At 36.3% G+C, this 17,972-nt stretch overlaps 1 long non-coding RNA gene across 1 annotated transcript; it reads right to left on the bottom strand.

Annotated features, from left to right (window-relative positions):
• Positions 1 to 835: 835 nt before the first annotated feature.
• On the bottom strand, positions 836 to 10,218 carry LOC124887411. The gene is made up of 2 exons (XR_007045121.1): positions 3,983 to 10,218; positions 836 to 1,261 (listed from the first exon to the last, which is right to left on the bottom strand). It is a non-coding gene; the product is annotated as an uncharacterized LOC124887411 (long non-coding RNA).
• Between the last annotated feature and the right edge of the window lie 7,754 nt (positions 10,219 to 17,972).

The raw sequence follows: 17,972 nt of genomic DNA, 5'->3' as shown, positions 1-17,972 counted from the left end.
AATTTAAATAAGTATAAATTATTTTTTAGTTCTTTTTGTGGTTACTTATCTTAAAAATTTAAGTATATTATGTACATAATTTGCAACCTTTTACCTATTTGGAGATCAAGAATTTACTTTGAATTGGTATTAATGTGATTCACTTTTGATGGTCTGTACGTCATAACTCATATCTTACGTATGTGTGTTTTTGTTTTCTCGTAATTTACAACTTTTTCTACTGCTATTTTCAATGAAAATGGGCAAATTCAAATATTTTTTGGCGGTAACTATACTAAATGGAAGAAGAAAATCCTCCTCACTGTATGGTTCTTGGACTTAGATCTGTCAGCCAGTGCGGAAGAAGTCATCTATTCCTGAGGAATCATGTATGCCAAAGAAGGCTTATCATGAGCAGCGTTAATGATTTGACTGGGCTCGATTTTTATCCATAAAATGACCAAATCAATTAAGTTAATTTGTCAAATACAAAAATCAAATCAAATTGGGATTGTGATATATCCACAAACTATTAATTTTGCCAAACCTTTCTTGACGGTCTATCCAAATTGGTTGTGCATTGCTATAATTGTTTATCGTGAATTTTGTACAATTGAATTTGTAGGTGAGTCAAGAGTGCACGTTAGAATTCAACCTTGTTTTAGAGTCAATTTATTAGCAGTTATATTCCAGAAAATGAAAGAAATCAATTAATTACAAACAAAACAGAGTAAATAAGTAAAGCAAACAAATCTGAGTAAGCTGAGACTATTCATGAGTGTTATCGAGAGATAATATGAGAAATCTATGGAAACAACAATAACTATGTGAATATTCAAGAGCAACAAGAAAATGAGACCAAGTAAGAACTATTGTATTGATTGAGAGAGTGAGAGAGTAGATCCCTTTACAAGTAAAGTAGGACGACCATTTATACTTTACAACCTTAGAATATAGCCAATCACATTTTGGCAATAAAGCCTTAAGGGGCTAAGACCTATACGGATACATATGGATCATATGTCTGATTTGTTAGTAGGCCAACTAATATTCTTCTAATGCTTAGCTCCGTACAATTTTATCTGTGCTCTTGGAAGGCCTGACATCATTGTCCCCTCTTTATCTTCTTGTGTCATGTCATTGAGAATGATGAGTGATCGTTTCTATATCCCTATCGTTGATCACTCAAAAAAGACTTTCTGTAATCACAGCTTGCAGTATTGTGTCATGCACTCGAGCCGCTTATCCAGATTATGCCACATGTCCCTACACTTAATTTACCCTATACAACAATACACAATTCAACTTAGTAAATCTTCCACAACATATACATGATCCAGGTTAATTAGGACTATATTAGGGCTGCTTATCGGGTAGATTCAGGTGGATAATTACACTTAACGATTTGACTTATCAGATATCGTCTTTTAAATGTATTAATTCGTTAGTTAACTAATAAAATATCAATTGATTTGATATTGTATTAGCAATTATGGAATAATTATCGGTTGGGATCAGTTAAATCTAAGATATTTTCTCACTGAATATCTCACGATCAAAGTAAATGAAACTAAGGTTGGCCCCTTAATTTCTCTAGAATGGAAATTAATAATCTCTTTTGTCATTCAATCACAAATTATTTATAGCACGACCTTAACATTATAAGTACTTTTGTTTACCTATTATTTTTCTTCAATTAACATCATAATAAGAATTCGTAAGAAGAACAGAATTATCATTTCTTTAGTGAACTTATGTCTCTTTTTTCATTAAATATGTCATGAGATCTCTTCCCCAACAGGAACAGACCAAATCTATCTGATACATTAACATGAAAACAAGTAGAAGTGACTTCTCTATGTTTGGTGCCCTTGTTGGTCTTGTGTTAGTCACTGCTTAGATTTTACCTTGTTTTACTGCTTATATTCCACCTTCTTGATTTTTCTTCAAATCCTAGTTTTGATTCTAGTCCCTCTTGGACATTGTGCACCTCAACTAAGGAAAATTTTCTAAATTGAGGATGGTTACTGTAAAGGTAGATAAAAAAAGAATGAGGTATGAAAGAAAAGACCAGTAGTTAAAAAAGAGATTAACGTGTGTGACATATGCTAAAAGAAAAGAAGAAGAAGAAGAAAAAGATAAAAAGAAGAAGAAGAAGAAGAAGAAAAAATTGAGTTTGAAATAAAGCTGCACTTATCGCAAGAAAAGGAAAAAAGAACAAAAAGAGAATAAGGAGGAAAAGAGTGGATTAAAAGTGGAATAGATAGCGTAGCGTCAAGGAGGGAATAACCACTATTTCCAAATATACCATACCCGTCCCCAAGCCTACGCTACAAGTTGAGTAAATTTCTATCGTGATCCTAGTCTAATTGTTCAAAAATCAAGGCATAGAAAATAAGGACAACATATACTATTGTGCATGCAATATTTGAGTTTCTTTGTGAGAGCGAGTGCATTTGTACTAATCCCAATTTGAATATTTATTGTATTTAGGACTTCTTTGTGGTGAAGGCACTAGGGTAACATTGTTGATTGTTGATTGTTAGGATAACTGTCATTTGTATATGCAAACTTGTCCATTGATACCGTAATGTTATTCATAGACCCTCTCGTCTCAATTTGATAAGTGGTGTACACACGTTTGTTTTGTAGTAAGAAAAAGGAGGATATCGAACTTGTGAGATGAATTGTCTAAAAGCCTTGTGACTGCCGTAGTTTCCTAGTTTTCTTTTGTTTAAGCATCATGATAGTATAGTTTTTATTTTGTTGCTTGAGGACCAAAAATGTTCTTAGTTGAAGGAGTTGATGTGCTATGATTTTATGAAACTTCCAAAGCCCAAAATAAGGGATTGGTATACGTTCGTAGTACTTTTTGGTAGATATGATGTATGTTTGTGAGTTTTTGCAGAAAACAGGTATCAGAAGTGAACAACAAAAAAAGACTGAAAAAGTAATGTTGACTCTTGGAGCTAAGGTACGACTCGTAGGGTCAAGGAACAAATCATACCAAGGCCCATTCCGATGACCAAAAAACAAGTCCTGAAGACTGAAATCCAAGTATAAAATACGAATGCTAGATATGACTCGTGAAGTCAAGCCACGAGTCCATTTGACCTATTCTAAGAAGTCATGAATTAGAAAAGCAAAAAAATCAATGAACACAAATGGAATGAATAACTCGTGAAGTCAACATACGGGTCATGCTCACTCATTCGGATGGATCGTGGAAAGAAGAAACAGAAGGTTGAAAAGTTAAGAGTTAGTCACCATAGAAGAAAGCTACGATTCGTGAGAAGAAGGCACGAGTCATGGTGACTGGTTCTGAGATGTCGTAGGAAGCAGTTACTGAAAATGTGCAAAACAAGACCCAATGGATACGAGTCTTTGTATGACTCTTATGATCAAAGAACGAGTCATATTGAGCAATAGCAACAAAATTCAAGACGAATGAAGAATGAACAACGACCTAGACCCACGAGTCGAGAGGACACCCTACAACTCATAGGCATTTTCAAACCTCCATTCTTATTGTGTTTATGATAAGTTTTGTTTTATATATAAATACTTTTCCTAAGTTCTCTTTTATTTTTATTCTTATTACGCTCTTTGAAACCTTAGAAACATATAAATGGTTGTGTTCTTGAATTTTGAAGAATTTTTTTTTTGATAAATAAAGATTTTTATTAGTACCAAAGTGAGTCCATTACAAAGAGCTGACCTCTTGCCTCTTAGAAAAGAAAAAATAATCTATACACTAGCCCTTTTATCTATTACATATTCGGATTCTATCATGACACTAGCAGTACTTATGGAAATTTATTCAATTGTTGAAGTTGAGTCTGCCAGCGAGTATTTCCCCTACCAGTGATGTGCATATGTAGTGCAATTTTCCTGTATAACATGTCTGCATAGTAGTGTGCAGCTTGAAACCTTATTCTATTTCTTTCTCTCCATATTATATTCACTAGCATACCAAACACACAACAAATGATAGCTCCTTTACCTGTCTTCTTTTTTGCTATGTGGTTGACTACTGTACCTCTTCTTGCCAGCAGCCAATAGTCCTCTGAATTTTCAACCATGTCAGTAATCTTTGCCATAGACTTAGTCACGTAGCAATCAAAGAGTAAGAGGTACAATGTTCCTGTAGTTGAATCACAGAATATGTAATTTTAAGGCACATAAAATGCCAAATTTCAGCAGCCTATCCATAGTTGCTAACCTTCTTCTTATAGCCATCCATAAGATAAATTTATGTTGGGGATGAATATGTTATTGAAGTATTATGATCTTCCAGGGTACCTTTTTGTACTGGAGTAGCAGCTAATTTCCTGATGCTAAGCTAGCCATTGACTACCACAGTTTTGAATCTAGTCTCAAGGATTCCCTGCAAAGTTGGGCATTGCATAATAATTCTCTTGATGCTATATTTTCCGGATGACCTATGTTGCATTTGCTGGAATATGGCATGTCTCTACTGTCTCATATCTACTTGATCCAAAGGCATTCCTTCTTCTCATTGATTGCCTATAATAGTTTTAAGATTGATGTCGTGTTCCACAGTCTCACATTCTACATATTTATCCCTCCTGCTACTTGAGGCATGCATAATTTATCCCAAGACACAAGGGACTTTCTGGATATCTCTGTAGAACCTTTCCACAAGAAAGTTCTACTAATGGCTTCTATCATTTTCAAGATTTTTTTGGGTAGGACAAACATTTGTGCCCACTAAGTTTGTATACTGAGTACCATTGCCTTGAGCAACTGTAGTCTACCAGCATAAGACAGTAATTCTGCAGACCAACATCGGATTCTCTCTGTTATCTTTTCCACTAGGGGTATACATTGACTCACTATGAGTTTTTTGAAGAGAGGGACCCCCAGGAATTTGAATGGGATTTATCCTTCCCTGTATCCAAGTGCCTGCAGTAGTTCTTGCTTTTGCTGAGGTTTTACACCTACCATATACAAGGAGCTCTTCTCCGGGCTTGCTTGAAGGCCTGATGCAGTTGAGAATCTTGCAAAAGCCTCTTGCAACAGGTGTATTAACTTCAGTTTAGCCTTACTGAACATTAGCAAATCATCTACAAAACTGATGTGAACCACACCCATCCTTTTACAAATGGGATGATGCCTGAAATCTTTGTGTTGCTGCACAAGTTGGAATTTTCTATAGAGATATTCCATTTCAATAACAAAAAGGTAAGGGGACATAAGGTCCCCTTGTCTTATGACCCTCTTTCCCTAAAATGGCTTTGACAGGCAACCATTGATCACAAGGGAATAAGAAACAGAAGTCACACATTCCATAATCCATACTATGAATTTTCTTGGAAAACCTAATTCAGCTAATAGCACCTTCAGAAAACCCTACTCAATTGAGTCATAAGCCTTCCTAAGATAAACTTTCATGACACAGCTAGGTAATAGTCCTTTCTTGGAGTACCACTTAAAAATTTCATGATTGAAAAAGATGTTGTCTGCTATGTTCCTACCTTCCACAAAAGCTGATTGGGAGGGGTTTATATATGCTGGGCAACACTTTTGATTCTATTAGTAAGGATCTTGGTGTTTATTTTGTAGACTGTAGTGCAACAAACTGTAGGTCTATAATCCCTCACATAAGTTGAATTGGTTACTTTAGGGATTAAGGTCAAAACTGTACGGCTAAAAGACCTCAAAAGTTTTCCAGATTCAAAAAATTCCTTAACAACATCAATTACATCCTGTTTTATTATGGACCAATTTTACTCAGCTGGGAAACCATCAATACCTGGGGATTTATCATGTGGCATGCTTTTTATGATTGCATAGATTTCCTGCTCAGTAATATGAGTGATTAGCTTGCATTTCTAATCATAGGAAAGGCAGGGTCAACTTCTGATAACTTCAACATTTGGACAAGGTAGTTCTGTTCCAGCTGTTCCCATAAGGTTTGAAAAGAATCTGGTGAATTCAGCTTCCACCTACACTGGATCTTCTAACCTGTTCCTCTGTTCATCATAGATACTAGTAATGGCATTTTTGTTTGTCTGGATCTTCAATTATGCATGGAAGTACTTTGTGTTTGCATCTCCCCATCTATCCAATTGACTCTAGCTTTCTGCCTATAAACCTGCTCCTCAATTTTATTCCATTTCTTGAGTTCAGTCAACCAGGTGCTTTCTTGTTCAATTAATGTGGGACACAGGGGCTTTATAATGAGCAGTCCTTGAGTGATCTCAAGGCCTTATCTAGCTTTCTGGATCCTCTGAATGTAGGAAGCTAAGTAATTGTTCAACCCCTTTAGAACTTTCTGCATTGACTTTAGTTTATACCATAGGATGAACATATTAGTCCCCTGACATGAAGTATTCCATGTATCTTATAGAATCCTACCAAAGTTAGAGTAATTTTAGCACTGTCGTGTATAATTTGAAAGGTTTTGGACTTATTGGTGGCTGAGAGCATATGCTGACAACTATGGGGGAATGATCAGATACTCCAAGATTCAAATACTCTGCCTCTACATGACCATAAGTAGATATCCAGCGAGAGTTGCCAAATGCCCAATTTATTTGGAATGCACTCTACTACTAGGGTACTACCTATTGTAGAAAGTGAAATAACAACCCTTAGCTTTGAGTACTGTGAGGGAGAGGGTATTGCTACATCCTTGGAAGCTGTTAACTTCACTAGGCAGAACAGGTGAGCCAATTCTATCTTCTACTGTCAAAACATTATTGAAATCACCACTTAGCAACCAGGCATTCTAAACATGTTGTCCCAGTTGAATTAAGTCTTGACACAATACTTCCCTATTTTGACTTTCACTTCTAGTATATATTATAGTAAGGTAAAACTAGATGTGGTTTATAGGGACCTCTAGCTTACAATGTAGAAATTGTTCATGGAGGAGTTCAACCTGCAAGCTGATGTTTGCCTTCCAGAATATCCACACCCTACCACTCTAGGCCATAAGGTAGTTGAATCTATGATTCCATCCACTTGCAACCTTCTCTATTACCTTTTTTTATTTATTTTCTTTCACTCTAGTCTCAAACATACCCATTATTTCAACTTTATTCTTCTGCAGAAAGAATTTTAGCTCTTTCTATTTTGAGGACTGGTTCAACCCTCTTATATTCTAAGTTGCTACTATCATGGAGCTTTGTGATATATCTCCTTATTCCAGCATTACTAGTACCTTCCTACATTAACACTGAAAATCTATTCACTATGTTGCTGGTACTGGTTTTTATCTCTTTTCTTTTAGTGCTTCTGATAGTAGTGACCTCTTGGTCATGTATGATTTCATTTTCCTTTTCATTCTGTACCTCCAGTGAAGCTTCCTCCATTGGTTGTGCAACTTTCATTATCCATTCCTGCTTCATGGGTGGGGGTTGTACTTTATTTTTGTTCTTTCTTCTTTGCCTTTTCTTCACTTCCTGGAATTTATAATCCTTTGTTGAGTTTTCTTTCATCCAACAATCAGATGTTGTGTGACCAAATTTCAAAAATTCACTAAAAAACTTAATTAATTTATACTCAACAGGTTGTTGAAAGCTTCCCCCCCGGAGTTATTAGTTAAACAGTGTATAGGAGTGGTTGGGCAACATCCACTTCAACCAGAATCCTAGCATAAGATATACTACTCATATTCACATTAAATTGATCCGTATATAATGGTTTTCCCACTGCACTTGCAACTTTACTGAGGGCTTCAGTTGAACAGTAGCCCACTGGAAGACTTGAGAAAGTTACCCATAATAGAATTTTAGTAATTCAATCAGGTTTGAAGATGAAATTCACCTGGCAGTCATGACGTAAAAGGGCTTGTTGTGGAATGTGTATGGGCCAGCCTGCTTCACCCTTCACAATCCTCCATAGAATTAAATCTAAAGATGAAGTAGCCCTCATTATGTAGTAGTACCTGGGGTTTTTGGGCAAAACTCCATGCCTGTGAGATGTAACTTTTCATTGCTTTCAGGTATGGTGTATTGCCTATGACGTATCCAATAATGGCTATTTTCCAGTACTTCTCTTGTTCTTTGAGGTCATACGCCTCAATATTTACTATAAGTTTTCCTTCTTTCGAGCTCGGTGGGACATAAGACAGCTTCTTACCTCGTTGTATAGTGCGATTCTCATGTTTCTCTGACTTGTCCACAAGAGTTGGGTGGGTTGAAGTACCCACCTTTGAAAATTGCAATCATCGAGCTGCCTGTGCCATTGTTGGTGGTCCGAAAGATTGCAGGTAGAGTGATTTCTGCGACTATGATTCCAATTAACTATCTTCCTTACCTTCCAAGATTGACTGTATCTGAGATGGGATGAAACTACCGAAGGTCAGTGAGCCTAATTGGGTGCTCTGGAGTTACCAATTTCTCCGTTAGTTTACCCTTCCTGGTTTTTCGATGTCGAGGTATGTTGTGGCTTCTGTCGGTGCACATTAGCATATCCTAGCTAAAATGCGTTGAGAGAGAAACATGACCTCCTTTCTCTGGGTTATTCAATGTATGAAGAAGTATTCATACATTGATTCTTGGTTATTCAATTTTCTTTGATAATTCAAGTCTCTGGATTTCATCTACTCAATCTCGTAAGTTTATAATTACAATTTTGTCTATAACTTCTAATTGGAATTCTGAGAGTATTAGTAGTTTAATCCACAACTAGGATTGTGGGAACCATGATATATTAAAAAAATAGACTAAACTACTTATTGATAGTGTTTATGCATTTATTGTTCTTTCCTTTGTATTAGTTGCTTTTTAACAAGTGGTACACAGTAAAACTTGCATTATTTTTGCTTGTTGGGCCAAAGAGGTAATGAATGAAAAAAGAGATTAATAACAGAGGTTTGAGGGTATCAACCCTCATTGAGTAGCTTAAGCCCTGTTCAGAAATAGTTAATTTGAAATCAAGGGTAAGAGTTAGTAAAGCACACACTCATAGACGGACCAAGTTGCACAGTGATATTCATCTATCGAAGGACCAATAATTTAGGTGAACTTGACTTACTAGTTTTTCATTCTAAGAACTAAGATAGATCACTATACGACACACTTACTAAGTTATGAAATAATGGGGAACACAATCCTAGTCAATTCTCTTTAATTTTCTCAATATACTCAGATAACTATTTACTTATTACTTCAATTTGCAAACTATTTACTTGTTCATTTAAATCCCCCAATTACATATAAATGACTAAAATCATAAATAACCATATTGACCTAGTCCTAACCATATTTCTTGTAGGATCGACCCAACCTCAATTGGATTCTATATTTGAATATCAATTGATTTATAATTCATTTTAGAGGTATAATTTGGGTAACATCAACAACTTGGAATAATCCTCTGCTGAATCTCTAGCCTTGACAGGTAAGAAGTGAGTTGACTTAGTTATTCTATCTACAATCACTCAAATTAAGCTATATAGTTGATGCTTACGTGGTAGGCCAGTTATGAAATCCATATTAATTATCTTTAATTTCCATCTAGGAATGTTTATATCGTGAGCCTTACTATTGGGCCTTTGATGTTCAACCTTCTTTTCCTGACAGTTGGGACACTTTGCTATAAAATTTGCAATGTCCTTTTTTGTACCACACCATCAAAAGATTTCTCTCAAACCACGGTACATCTTGGTGGAACTTGGATAATAAAGTATCTAGAATTGTGAGCCTATATCAAAATCTACTCTCTCAACCCATCTATATTTGGAGCAGATAATCTACTATAATACCAATGAATACCATTCTCCCCATGACAAAAAACTTAAACTTTTTTCTTACAGACTGCATCCTTCACTATCTTGCTTCTCCTTTATCTTAATCACGAAAGAGGACTCAAAACCATTCTACACTATTACACCACCAAATGTGCGAGTCTATGTGAATCCTTTACAAGCTCTTTCTTACCTTACTTACTTCACAAGCTCTTTATTACCTTATTCTATATGAGCAACACTCCTCATAGACACCCTTCTAAGAGCATCAACAACAACAACTTTTGTCTTTCCCAGATGGTATAACATACTTATGTCATAATCCTTGAGAAGTTCAAGATATATTCTCCAATGAAGATTCAACTCTTTTGACTAAAGAAATATTACAAGATCTTATGATCTGTGAAGATATCAACATGCGAACTATAAAGTTAATGACACTAAACTTTCAAAGAAAATACCACCGCTTCTAACTCAAGGTCATGAGTGGTGTAGTTATTCTCATGATTCTTAAGTTGTATAGAAGTATAGTAAATGACCCTTCTGCATGAAAACACAACCAAGGCAAACTCTAAAAGTGTCATAACAAATCATAAAATCATTTGTACCCTTTGAAAAAGTCAAAATTGGGGTAGAAGTCAATCAATCCTTCAACTTCTTAATGCTCTTCTCATAAAATCAGACCACTAGAACATAATCTTTTTATATGTAAAATATATCAAAAGGGTAGCAATAGATGAGAACCCCTTAAGACACCTCTTGTAGTAACCAGCTAAACTCAAAAAGCTCCTAATATTTGTCCAAGTAGTGGTAGGCCTAGCCCAATTTTCCATCACCTTAATCTTTTGAGAGTCAATCTGAATACCGTCACTTGAAATAACATGCCCAAGAAAAGAAATTGATCTAGTCAAAATTCATACTGAAAGAACTTAATGAACAACTATCTATCCCCAAGAGTCTTAAGAACAATCTGAGGTGATCAACTTGTGCTTCCTTACTACGGGAGTAGATCAGGATATCATCCCCGTAGATCAGGATATCATCTATAGAATTGCTAATGAACATGTCAAGGTATTATATTCTATTCATGAGGTCCATAAAAGATGAAGGAGCATTTTTTAGTCAAAACTACATAAAAAGAAACTCATAGTGACCACACCAAGTTTAGAAAGATGTATTCAAAATGTCACTCTCTAACCTTTAACTTATGGTACCCGAATTTGGGATCAATCTTAGACAAATAAGTAGAATACTATATCTGGTTAAACTTGTCATCAATTTTAGGAATTGGATACTTATTCTTAATTGTGACCTTGTTCAAATGATGGTAATTAATACACATTTTGAGGGAACCATCTTTCTTATGCACAAAGAGGATCGGGGCACCCCATAGGAAAACACTGGGTTTGATGAATTCCTTGTCTAGAAGGTCTTTAACTATTCTTTCAATTCTTTTGACTTGACTTAGGCATTCTATATGGTAGAATAGAGATAGGTTGCATATTAGGAAGAATATTTATTCTAAAGTTTGTCTCCATGTCAAGAGGGACTCCGGGAATATTGTTACGAGACTTCTGGAAACTCATTGACTATAGGAACTGACTGAAAAGATGGAGTCTCAAACTTAGAATCTTTACCCCAAACTAGATGGTAGATATACCCCATATAGATCATCTTTTTAGTTATAAGGTATGAAATCGAATGACCCTTACGAACAGTAGGAATACCCTTTCGCTCTATGACTTGCTCATTAGGACACTTAAACTTTGTAACTCTGACTCTACAATCAATTAAGGCATAGCAAGAATGTAATAAATCAATGACAAGAATGACATCCAAGTTTGATATATCTAACTCTACTAGATAAGTTGTGGTATCTTTATGATAGATTGAAACAACACAACTTTTATATATTCTTTTTATTATAATTGACTCTTCTGATGGATTAGAAATAGAAAATAGTTCTAGGAGTTGTTCAGGACCAATTTCAAACTTTACAGCAACAGAAGAGTTACAAAGGACAAAGTGTCTCCAAGGTCTAACAAGCATAAATATCAAGAAAGAAAACTTTTAACATACCAATAACAATATTTGGGGAACTCTTCCGATTTTAACAAAAATATAAGGTATATAAGCGTTATGATACCGTTTGTACCAGAGGTGGTACATTTTTTAGTATTCTAGCTTGGTGGAGTTGATGATATAGTGGACTAAGTTCTTTTATCCTCATTGAGTTGTATAGGTGAGAGGTAATACTTATGCATATGACCCTTCTGACCATATTAGTAACAAACATGCCACCATAAACACACTCAAAAAGATAATTCTTACCGCACTTGCTGCAAACAGATTAAGATAGGTACCCTCTTCCAACACAGTAATGACCCGAGACTACCCCATAGTCATTACATGGTGCTTACGGTTTTAAGGGACGACAAGCTAACCTATGAGTTGGTACCTTCTGTGAGCACTGAATAATATAATCATGAATGCGGAAGAATAACTAAAATACTATAAGGTTTTAATAATGAAATATCTACTGAATTATGAATCTGATAAAAATACTGAAATCTGAATAGTCTGAATAGCTAACTGTAGTGTCTGAAAAACCTCTAAATTGAATACTATGAGTTGATGGGACAGGCCCCCAACCAACTCTATTAACTTCTGAGATAAAGACATGAAGTAATATAATCTATCCTCGGATGATGAGGACTTACCACTGCTACTGTACTGCTGATAATCTAAGAATCTAGGTGCGATCCGAGAACTGAGCGTCAGCACCTATGATATGAGACATCATAGCACAAAAGAAAAGTATGCAATTAGCGCTTTGAATGTAATAGTATGCTAAATGAGGTAGGCTGATATGCAAGGTTTCATGAATAGGAGTAATAAACTATCTGAATACACATGTAAAGCTTGTAGTACTGAGTATTGGACATGAATCCATAGATACTGAAAATATGGAGAATCTGTATAGACTGAGTATGCATGACGGTTTGTAAATACTAAAGATACGTAAAAATCCATAAATACTGGGGATGTATGACCATGCATATAACATGGACTGAGTAAGATTTGTAAACTGAAGTACTGAAATAAGTAGTGTCTGTATGCTTGGGTCAAACAACACTAAAACTGAATGACTAACTGGAGTTGTAACTGAGACTGCATCTGAGACTGTGGGAGGTATCATCTAACTGACATTCCCCAATTTAAGCTAATCAGGGTCCAACCTATAATCAAGTGGTAAGGGTGTTAATATCATATCACAGGTAATAACAATGGTTATGTGGATCTACTAAACTAATCTAATGTCCATAGGACTAAGGGTATCAAGCCTGAACTGACGAGTGACCCCTGCAAAATAGTCAAGTCTAATCTGATAAGTGACTACTCATATCTTACACTGGCTATGTGGTTTCGGGGTATAGGGACTACTACTAACTACTCTGCCTATCTGACGGGGAAGTCGTCATCCCTACACTCGCTCGGTGCTAAATCCTACTCCTAACTGAAAGACTTTGAAATAATACTAGACTATTTTGAGTTTAAATGATTGTTCTGATAATGCTCATAATATAATCTGAATTTATTCTGAAGATACTGCAATGAGATTAAGTAAATATCTATGGTTTTTGGGTATTCAATACACCCAGGACTCAAAATAATAATACTGAAAAGACACTAAAGGTTAAGGGACAAAGCATGAAGGTTTTTATTAAATCAATCACTTTTGTAGGCATTTTATCAAACACTTGTAGTTCATGGTTCAAAACAATCATAAGAATGTCCTAAAACATATAGAAATAGCATGAATCTATCATAATAGAGTTAAATCATAGCTTTGTTCAATAAATAATAATATTAAAACATGGAGAATTGAATAATAATAATAATTTCATGGTAACATGGTATGGAATCACTAGTACTCATGGATGAGAACATACTTTAAACCAATTAACTTGAAAAGATAATAATTTTATAGTTTAAAAAGGGTTGCTTGAACTCCATGGATGAAAGGAATCCATAGATGAACATCTAACATACCTGGGATGATGAATTTGGAAGGATTGATGGAGAGTTCTTGAGGTTTGACCTTGATTCTTGAAGGTTAGGGTTTTGTTACTTGAGAGAATGTTCTTGATTTTGGGGAAAATTGATTAGAATAATACCCAATTAGGTTATTAGGGACTTAATTTCGTGTTTGGGGCTGACTGGGACAATGGAAAAGTACTTAAAAGCCCTTGAAATTAACTGAAAATCCTGATTTTTTGGGCTGGCGCGATGCGGCGCTATCGCGCCGTGTCACTGGAATCGGACAACTGGGAAACTGGTCTGTGGCGTGACGTGGGAAAATCACGGTCCTTCACTGATTGGGACCTGAAATTTCACCGCGATGTGGTGGTATCGCGCTTCGACACTGGAAATGTACAAATGTCAAGTTGGCTTATGGCGCGACGCGCCAGGATCGCAGACCTTCACTGGAATTTGCCAAATGGGAGATTGGCCTGCTCCGCAACACACTAAAGGTTAAAATGACAGTGTTTAATGACTAAAACTTAAAATCGCCATATATTCTTAACCGGTTATTTGATTTGGGCAAATTTAATATTGGTTGAAAGCTAATTGAATTTCCTAGGCAATGGCAGGCTCTAAATTGAAAAATAATGAGTGTTTCAAAAAATTCATATACGAATACTAATGTATTGGGACTTAGATTATGCTAGGGAAATACGGGGTGTTACAATATCTCCCCCTTGGGATCATTCATCCCCAAATGAAACTGGTTAAGCTGAGGAAATTGATGGACTGAGCTTACTCACTGAATATGCATGTTTGATGCATAAAATCCATGACTGAACTGATTCATGAATGCACTACTGGCATGAACATGATGTGCAGCTGAAACTGAGCATGATATTGAAAAATCTTAAGAAGATTGGTACCTTATACTGAATCTGGATTCATGGAGAAAAGATGAGGGTACTTGGTTCGCATATCTGCCTCTGCTTCCCAAGTGGCTCCCTCAACGGACTGATTTCGCCAAAGAACTTTGACTAGTGGAACTTTTTTGTTCCTTAGTCTACGAACTTGATGATCAAGAATTTCAATTGGAACTTCCTCAAAGGAAAGACTGTTCTGAATATCTAAATTTTCTAGGGAAACAACCACATCTGGATCACCGATACATTTTTTCAACAATGAGACATGGAACACTGGGTGTACTGAGGCTAATTCTGAAGGCAACTCAAGCTCGTAAGCTACCTTTCCAAAATGACTTAGAATTCTGAAGGGACTGACATATCGAGGACTAAGTTTCCCTTTCTTGCCAAATTTCTTCACTTCTTTCATAGGAGAGATTTTCAAGTACACAAAATCACCGACCTCAAACTCGAGATCCTTTCTCCTTATGTCTGCATATGATCTTTGTTAGCTCTGGACAGCCCTAAGCCTCTCTCTAATTAACTGAACCTTCTCCAACATATCAAAGACCAAGTCAGGACCTACTACAGCGGCCTCACCTACTTCAAACCAATCAATTGGAGATCTACATCTCCTACCATGGAGAGCCTCAAACGGAGCCATACGGATACTGAAATGATAGTTGTTATTGTACATGAATTCAATCAAAGGAAAATAGTTATCCCAACTACCCTTGAAATCAACAATGCATGCTCTTAGCATATCCTCAAGAGTCTGGATGATTCTTTCTGCTTGACCATCTATTTGAGGGTGGAAAGGTGTACTGAGATGGACTTGGGTACCAAGACCCTTTTGGAATGCTTTCCAGAAGTGAGATGCAAAATAGGTACCTCTGTCTGAGATTATAGATAAGGGAACACCGTGCAACCTAACCAACTCTTTGAGATAGAGTTTGGCATAGTCCTTGGCTGAATAAGAGGTATGGACGGGAAAGAAATAAGCTGATTTGGTCATCCTATTTACGATAACCCAAATGGAATCATGCTGATGACGGGTACGAGGCAAACCTGTCACAAAGTCCATGTTCACTTCATCCCATTTCCACATGGGAATACTGAACTCCTGCATGGACCTACTAGGCTTCTGGTGCTTAACCTTAACTTGCTGACATGTAGAGAACTTAGCTAAAAACTCTGCAATATCTTTCTTCATCCCACGCTACCAATAGATCTCCTGTAAATTATGATACATCTTAGTGGCCCTTGGATGAATCGAGTAACGTGTACCATATGCTTCTATAATAATTCATTGCCTTAAATCATCTACACCAGGCACACATAATCTACCCTAACAGCGCAACACACTATCTCTCCTTTAGGAGAACACCTCTACTTTCTAATCTTTGACTGAATCTTTTAACTTAACTAGACTGGGATCTTTATCCTGCTTTTCCTTCACCTCGGATACTAGAGATGACTCTGAGCTACTCTGCACCCATACACTACCTTTTATTGAATAGACTAAGCAGACACCTAGTTGGGCAAGCTGATGAACTTTTTGAGCCAACTTCTTCTTACCATCTTTAACATGAGCTACACTACCCATAGATATTCTACTGAGAGCATTAGCCACTATATTGGCCTTGCCCGAATGATACAGAAAACTCATGTCATAATCTTTTAATAACTCTAACCACTTTCTTTGATGCAAATTCAAATCTTTCTCAGAGAACACATACTGAAGGCTTTTGTGATCTATGAACACATCTACATGCACCCCATATAAGTAATTCCTCCAAATCTTTAAGGTGAATACTATTGCTACTAGCTCAAGATCATGAGTCGGATAATTCTTCTCATGAGGCTTAAGTTGTATGAAGGCATAGGCCATGACCTTACCTCTTTGCATGAGGACACAAACCAAACCTAATCTGGACATATCACAGTACACAACAAACCCATCGAAACTATCTGGCAGAGTAAGAACTCCAGCTAAGGTGAGTCGAGTCTTCAACTCCTGAAAACTCTTCTCACAGGAATCTGATCACTAAAACTTAAATTTCTTTTGAGTCAATCTAGATATGGGGGATTCCATAGAAGAAAACCCTTCAACAAATCAATGATAATAGCCATCCAAACCCAAGAAACTCTTGATATCTGATGGAGAGATAGATCTAGGCTAGTTTCTCACCGCTTTAGTCTTTTAAAGATCGACTCTATTGCCATCACCGAAAATGATATGGCTAAGAAAAGCTACTGATCTTAGCTAGAATTCACACTTACTGAATTTAGCAAACAACTAGTGAGCTCTAAGAGTTTGTAACACTATCCTGAGATGGTCTGCATGATCATTTTTGTTACGGGAGTAAGCAAGAATGCCATTAATGAAGACTATGATGAACATGTCCAAGTACTGCTTGAATACTCAATTCATAAAGTCTATGAAGGTTGATGGGGCATTCGTAAGACCAAAGGACATGACTAGAAATTTGAAATGACATACCGAGTTTGAAAAGCTATTTTTGGAATGTCATGTTCGCTGAACCTAACCTGATAATAGCTGATCTGAGGTTTATCTTGGAAAAGTAACTGGCACCCTGAAGTTGGTCGAACAAGTCATTGATTCTAGGAAGTGGGTATTTATTCTTTACTGTGACTTTGTTACGCACGAATAGAATAGGTGTGCCCCATGGGGAGATGCTGGGTCTGCTGAATCTTTTATCTAAAAAATCCTTCAACTGTTCTTTCAGTTCTTTGAGTTCAGCTGGATCCATTCTGTATGGCAGAATACATATAGGCTGAGTATCTGGGAAAAGGTCTATTCCAAAGTCGATCTCCCTTTCGGAAGGAACTCCAGGGAGATCTTTAGGGAATACATTTGAGAATTCATTTACTACTGGGACTGACTAAAGAGTAGGAGTTTCTGAGTTAGAGTCTCTGACTCGAACATGATGGTAAATACACCCCTTTGATATCATCTTTCTAGTTCTAAGGTATGAGATCAACTAACCCCTAAGAGCTGTAGTACTACCCCTCCATTTAAGGACTAGTTCATTTGGGAACTAAAAATAAACTATTCTATTTCTACAATCAACTGAGGCATAGCATGAGTTGAGCCAATTCATACCGAGAATAATGTCAAAATCTGTCATCTCTAACTCCACGAGATAAATTAAGGTAACTTTTTAAGATATTGTGACCAGATAGTTCTTGTATACCTGTCTGGCTATAATGGAAACATCTATTGGGGTAGACACTAAAAAAGGCTCAGCTAGATTTTTGGGACTGACTCTAAAATTGACGGCTATATATGGAGTTACAAAAGAAAGAGAAGCTCTAAGGTCTAG

Source organism: Capsicum annuum, chromosome 9, assembly GCF_002878395.1.
Source record: "Capsicum annuum cultivar UCD-10X-F1 chromosome 9, UCD10Xv1.1, whole genome shotgun sequence".
In the NCBI taxonomy this organism is placed as follows: domain Eukaryota; kingdom Viridiplantae; phylum Streptophyta; class Magnoliopsida; order Solanales; family Solanaceae; genus Capsicum; species Capsicum annuum.
Note: the sequence above shows the minus strand (reverse complement) of the source record. Positions and strands in the feature narration are given on the sequence as shown.